The following is a 7,733-nucleotide window of genomic DNA, read 5'->3' as shown; positions in this document are numbered from 1 at the left end:
CCTTCTCAATAGTCACAAATAATATAAAATATCTTGGCGTGACTCTAACTAAGGAGGTGAAAGATCTGTATGATAAAAACTTCAAATCTCTGAAGAAAGAAATTAAAGAAGATCCCAGAAGATGGAAAGATCTCCCATGCTCATGGATTGGCAGGATCAACATTGTAAAAATGGCTATCTTGCCAAAAGCAATCTACAGATTCAATGCAATCCCCATCAAAATTCCAACTCAATTCTTCAACGAATTGGAAGGAGCAATTTGCAAATTTGTCTGGAATAACAAAAAACCTAGGATAGCAAAAAGTCTTCTCAAGGATAAAAGAACTTCTGGCGGAATCACCATGCCAGACCTAAAGCTTTACTACAGAGCAATTGTGATAAAAACTGCATGGTACTGGTATAGAGACAGACAAGTAGACCAATGGAATAGAATTGAAGATCCAGAAATGAACCCACACACCTATGGTCACTTGATCTTCGACAAGGGAGCTAAAACCATCCAGTGGAAGAAAGACAGCATTTTCAACAATTGGTGCTGGCACAACTGGTTGTTATCATGTAGAAGAATGCGCATCGATCCATACTTATCTCCTTGTACTAAGGTCAAATCTAAGTGGATCAAGGAACTTCACATAAAACCAGAGACACTGAAACTTATAGAGGAGAAAGTGGGGAAAAGCCTTGAAGATATGGACACAGGGGAAAAATCCCTGAACAGAACAGCAATGGCTTGTGCTGTAAGATCGAGAATCGACAAATGGGACCTAATGAAACTCCAAAGTTTCTGCAAGGCAAAAGACACCGTCAATAAGACAAAAAGACCACCAACAGATTGGGAAAGGATCTTTACCTATCCTAAATCAGATAGGGGACTAATATCCAACATATATAAAGAACTCAAGAAGGTGGACTTCAGAAAATCAAATAACCCCATTAAAAAATGGGGCTCAGAACTGAACAAAGAATTCTCACCTGAGGAATACCGAATGGCAGAGAAGCACTTGAAAAAATGTTCAACATCCTTAATCATCAGGGAAATGCAAATCAAAACAACCCTGAGATTCCACCTCACACCAGTCAGAATGGCTAAGATCAAAAATTCAGGTGACAGCAGATGCTGGCGAGGATGTGGAGAAAGAGGAACACTCCTCCATTGTTGGTGGGAGTGCAGGCTTGTACAACCACTCTGGAAATCAGTCTGGCGGTTCCTCAGAAAACTGGACATAGTACTACCGGAGGATCCAGCAATACCTCTCCTGGGCATATATCCAGAAGATGCCCCAACAGGTAAGAAGGACACATGCTCCACTATGTTCATAGCAGCCTTATTTATAATAGCCAGAAGCTGGAAAGAACCTAGATGCCCCTCAACAGAGGAATGGATACAGAAAATGTGGTACATCTACACAATGGAGTACTACTCAGCTATTAAAAAGAATGAATTTATGAAATTCCTAGCCAAATGGATAGACCTGGAGGGCATCATCCTGAGTGAGGTAACACATTCACAAAGAAACTCACACAATATGTATTCACTGATAAGTGGATATTAGCCCCAAACCTAGGATACCCAAGATATAAGATATAATTTGCTAAACACATGAAACTCAAGGAGAATGAAGACTGAAGTGTGGACACTATGCCCCTCCTTAGATTTGGGAACAAAACACCCATGGAAGGAGTTACAGAGACGGAGTTTGGAGCTGAGATGAAAGGATGGACCATGTAGAGACTGCCATAGCCAGGGATCCACCCCATAATCAGCATCCAAACGCTGACACCATTGCATACACTAGCAAGATTTTATTGAAAGGGCGCAGATGTAGCTGTCTCTTGTGAGACTATGCCGGGGCCCAGCAAACACAGAAGTGGATGCTCACAGTCAGCTAATGGATGGATCATAGGGCTCCCAATGGAGGAGCTAGAGAAAGTAGCCAAGGAGCTAAAGGGATCTGCAACCCTATAGGTGGAACAACATTATGAGCTAACCAGTACCCCGGAGCTCTTGACTCTAGCTGCATATATATCAAAAGATGGCCTAGTCGGCCATCACTGGAAAGAGAGGCCCATTGGACTTGCAAACTTTATATGCCCCAGTACAGGGGAATACCAGGGCCAAAAAGGGGGAGTGGGTGGGCAGGGGAGTGGGGGTGGGTGGATATGGGGGACTTTTGGTATAGCATTGGAAATGTAAATGAGTTAAATACCTAATAAAAAATGGAAAAAAAAAAAAAGAATGGGCTTTAAAGAGCATTGATTTATTTCAAAAGATCTTAAAAGCTACCTCCATGTGCTCAGTTCTTCCCAGGAAGAACTGGAGGGAGCAGCTACCTCAGCCCACCTCTGGTAAACCTCAGGTCTTAGCAAGCCAAAGTTGAAGGCTGCTAGGGCAGAGTCGAAAAGTGGGAGTAGTGAAGGTGTGCCCCCAGATGGCAGGGGACATCATTGCTGGCAAATGGTGTAGAAATTATTTTAAGCCATTGCAGGAATTATCTGAGAAATCATTAACTTATTACTAAACTAACTGAGCAGAAACACACTGCCTTATGGTATAGGTAACATTAACCTTATAGAATTGGTCCTGAAATCACATATAAAAGAAAAACAAAACTGAGAAAAGTCATGTCTAACTTATTTACTGTTCCAGAGTGGGGATAAAACATCATTTATTTAGCTGTGGCTAAAGTGCAGCTCCCAGGCCAGTGGGATGGTTCATTGGGTAAAGATGGTTGCTCCCAAACCTGACAGCCTAGGCTCAATCCTTGGAACCCACATGGTTGGAGGAGAGAGTTGACTCCCTTAAGTTCTCATCTGACTTCCACATGTACACACTTACCATGCTAAATAAATAAATGCAAAAAAATTAAACTTGGTTCCCTTTTATAAATTGCTCTCAAACTCTAATAAACTCCGAATGGAACATATAGTTTCTTGGGAACATTTTGGCTATTTATTGGTGAACTTTGGCATTCATAGTCACACCTAGAAAGAACTGCATATGTCTTGAGCTCACAATTTTTTTTGGTAGAAGCTCAGAGAAGAAAATCTTTGTGTCTTGGTCACTTTAGAAGTAGTTTATGCAGAGAACACTGATAGGTTATTTCTCTGCTGCCAGTGAAATGAGCCAGTTCAAACCGGATTAGATTATATTTAAGACGGGTTTATTGGGAAGCTGATCTCTGGTGAGTTCACTGGCCCCAAGAATGGGAGGTCAGGGGAGTCACCATGGGGAGAGGTGGTGGGTGAAGAGAAAGGTGTATGAGCATTCAGAGAGAGAGAGAAGAGAAGAAGAAGAGAGAGCATATAGAAAGAGCTTCTGGAGTATGGCTGCCCACCCCATTCCCAGCTTGCTTCAAAGTTCAAGGTTGGGGGCAGGGTGTGCTAGGTAGGGACTGAGGGATGCTGGGAGAACCTGGAGGCCAGCTCTGCTTTGATATGTAACATATGCACCTCAGTCCCTTGTCCCAGTGGGAAACCAAACAAACGCAAAGAAGAAAACAGTGGTTTAAAAGAAGGATACAAGAAGAAATGGAAGGTTTGCAGTTGAAGATGTGGCATGGCCCAAATGCTAGGTGAGGTTCAGAGAGAGATTTATTATACTGACTGTAAAGAAAACACCCGTCTCTCAACTGATGACTTCAGTTATGTTTGCCTTTGGGGCTTGACTGTGGTTTCAAAAACATGTCATTTTTTCTGAGTAGATAGCTAACTATATTTAGGTAATGATCCTATCAGGATATTTTGTAAAAATGTATCATTGTTATGCAAATGTATTCATGGTTGGGGCTGGGGAGATGGCTCAGTTAAGTTCACTGGCTACTCTTGGAGAGGACCCAGGTTTAGTTTGCATCACTCACATGGAGGCTCACAACCATTTGTAACTTCAGTTCCATGGCATCTGATGTCCTCTTCTGGCCTCCATGGGCCCCAGGTATGCACACAGTGTGCATGCATTCATGCAAGCAAAACATGTAGATAGATAAAATAAAAATAATAATTTGAAAAATTCCCAACGTGTATATTGTCAGACTCACCAGTAGAGGGAAGAATTGATATAATACAAATTGGTAGAGTCTTGTCTCAAAGCTGCTGAATTCCTCGACCATGGAGCTAAGACTGCATACTTTGAACAGGCCCCCAAGGAACTTGTGATGCAGAGGACAGTGTGAGAACCATTGAGTCGGGGTATATTTAGATATGGTTTGTCTAGCATACAGCAACAGCTGGTGATACTGACCATGATCTCAAATGATACTGGTATCTGAATGCATATTCACCTTGACGCTGGAACAGCTCTAAAGTTGCTTTCCTGCTAATGTTGTCTTGTAATTTATGAACTCAGCAGCAAGATATTATCACTGTAAAGTAATTGCTAATGCCTAGCTCTATAAAGCTTTCCTAAAGTGTTTGATACTGCTGTAGCTCTTGATTTTACCAGTAGGGAGCACAGTAAGTCTGTTGTTCTTAAGCTTTGTAAAAACAAAGAGTTCTGAGATGTTTATTTTCTTGCTTTGAGCATGGCTATCTTTTTCTTCCTGCTTGGATAGGAAGGGACAAGAGCCAGGTCTATATGAGGACAGAAATGTGTCCTTCTAGATTGTGGTATTTGTTTTTCAAACATGGCATAGAGTGAAATCGGTGGCATACCTATGTAAAAACCTAGAAAATGCTCTTCTACACATGTCACTTCATGAGATGAAAGGCATGTCTCCTTTCATGTATAATACAGGCTCTAAGTGAGTACTTTAAAATGGAGTGTGAAAAGTTGAGGAATGTGTGATAACAATCAGGAGATGCTGAATTACTGAACTCTTGAAAACAATACACTTTGTTATCTGTAATTAGACATTTAAGAGGAAAACATGCGCATCCCGATGCAAGTATTCTGTGATTGGAGTTGTGTGTTTGTTTGGTTTTCCCTCCCAGCTACTAAAAATGGCTTAATTTAGATCTATAAAGAATGCCGGATGAGAATGGGTTTTTGAGGCTTTGGGAATAAGCTAAAATGACTCTCAACTTTCTCTCTCCCTTTCCCAACTCCCACAAAAAAGAAAACATTTGAGTCCAAAATACTCCTAGCCTTAAGTGAAAGCCGGTCTCAGTGTTTTCTGTGTAACTTCTCAGAAACTCACGGAGAAGGAACACCTCATTAACAAGACGCAGTCAATCAGAGAAACACGTTTTTAGGATAAAAATATATTGAACATAGGGCAAATAGAATTTTTATGAATCCATTTCTCAGTGCTTGGATGGTCTTCATTCTTCACATACCTAAGTGAAATACTGGTTCACAACACCGCGTGAGGTTGGTTAATATTGAGCATCCCCAATGAGTGTGCTGGCAGAGAATCAGTTTCTATTGTTCAGCCCCAAGACTGAGCAGGTTTCAAACTAATAATTTTATTTTATTCTCTGAATATGAATGTTTCTTACTCTTGGGATTGGTATAGAAATTGGTTACAGTCTTTTATATCTTCAAATCCACATTCATTGGGATGCCTGATGAATCCACTGACAGTATAAACATTTTGCCGATTTGAAGAATGCATGTGGATTATTGGCTGTTTGATAGAAAAGAGGGGTTTCCCTGAATGACAGTAAAATAAAACTCCACCCCCTGGCCTCAACCTTTCACATCTGCTCTATGTATAATATATCATGAGATTTACTCTCTTCTTTTAAGACAGGATTTGATTTTCCATCATGGAGAACACACTTTCTCTAGTGAATTTAACATCAAAATAAAACCTCCTTAATGAATACTATCATCTTATGAAGGTCGTAATTCAAAATCTAATGAGTTTTGAGAAGCAAAACCCGTCCTCCAAATTTTCTCCAAATTAACGCCATACTCTTATTCCAGGGCGTCAGTGAGGACTGTTGAAAGGGCTTCCCCATCCCATTCTAAGCCTTTTCATCTTCCCTCCTTTGCCAAAGTAAAAGCCTTGCAAAAGATAATACAGGAATTGTTCAATTTGTATTCTTTCTTTTGGTGTGAGCGGTACAGTGGTAGCAATTTCATACCATCGCATTAACTTAAATGTGTAGGATGAATCTGCAGCAAAGCAAGAACCAGCAAAATTGTTTTTGGTTGTTGTCCTACCCCCAGCCTTGCCTTGGGTGGTGCTTTGACGTCACACTGTCTATGAACAGAGCTGCCGTCGCTTCTCAAGTGCTGTTGCTTCCCTTTTGTTTTGGCTCTTCAGAGCTATAGTTAATCTAACTGGTTTGTGAACATTTAAGAATAGATCAGAGTTTGTTAGTGACTTTTACCCCATTATAAGAAATAGAATTGAGTTAAATAGGGATTTTGAAAGATAGCACAGGAGCACCAAAGAGGTGCCTTTAGATCTGATGACAAGTTACCAGATAACTGCCAAGTTGTCAGTTAGCCGTTCTACCATGTCTTTACACCTTCTTTATCACTAACACAATTTTGATTTCATTCTAGGTAATTGTAAGATTTATTAAACAAGTCTCTTTCAGAACTCTATTTGGTTATATGATTACATTTAAGTTTAAAGTATCTAAATGTGTGACTTCACAAAAGATAGGATGATATCTTATCCTGTCTGCCTTCTATCTGATGTTAGTCTGAATATAATATAGAGTGCAGGTATAATTGACCACAATTAGAGTCGTCTCAGATCATGAGGTAAACTTGAAGGTAAAAACTACAGAATTGCCGGGTGTGGTGGTGCACGCCTTTAATCCTAGCACTTGGGAGGCAGAGGCAGGCGGATTTCTGAGTTTGAGGCCAGCCTGGTCTACAAAGTGAGTTCCAGGACAGCCAGGGCTATACAGACAAACCCTGTCTCGAAAAACCAGAAAAACAAAACAAAACAACAACAACAAAAAACCTACAGAATCAGGATGGTGGAGCAGGTTCACAGGTCATTTGATTGGATAACCTGGATTGCCTTATTTAAATGTTAACAGGTTTACTGCTATGTATGTAACGGGGTTTACTGCTATGTACAGCCAAAGTTGATACTAATGATACAGTAGAAGTAGAAATATTTTCTAGAAATAAAGGTTTACAAAGCCCCCAGAACACTTGGTAATAAAGTTCAAAGCAAATCAATAGTTGTCCTTTGAAAGAATTTTTTGTTTTGTTTTGTTTTGTTTTGTTTTGTTTTCTGAGACTGTTGGAAGAAATTTTTGCTTTCTTGGATCCTTTAACAAAAACTATGTTCTACTTTCTTAGTTGTTTAAAGTGTATAGATTGTATCATGCCAAATATTTTGTAAATGCTATAAAACAAGGACGGCACCTTATTCTCATTGTCGAGCACGATGGTCCTATGGTGATGGTGGTATTCGTGTGGCTGGTGTCCTAGATTCGGATGCCCCTAGAGGGAGACACTCTTAAAAGAAGAAGTAATTTTGAGGAACAGGAAATAGAAAAGGTCAACCACAAACCATTCCGATTTCAACATAATATAATTTAGCATGACTAAAGCTGTTATTGGGAGAAGCAGTGGGGGCAGGTTACAGTGACTTACTAGACATACACAGCTTATCCAGGGTTGCTGTATACTAGGCAACCTTCACACCAAGAAATGCATGTCAGCTGACACAGTGAGTTTTTCATTGGCAAGTGGTCTGGGCTCCTTTGTAAAATAAACAAGCTCAAACTTCATCTTCTATCTCTTGGCACTTAACCCTGCTGCTGCTTCCTTGCTTCACTATAGCTAGGTCCTGTCCCTTAAAGTCCCTTGCCCTTGGCTCAGT

The sequence above is a fragment of the Mus musculus genome, chromosome X (genome assembly GCF_000001635.26).
Source record: "Mus musculus strain C57BL/6J chromosome X, GRCm38.p6 C57BL/6J".
NCBI classification, from domain to species: Eukaryota; Metazoa; Chordata; class Mammalia; order Rodentia; family Muridae; genus Mus; species Mus musculus.
The sequence above is the reverse complement of the archived record's forward strand: the minus strand, read 5'-3'. Positions refer to the sequence as shown.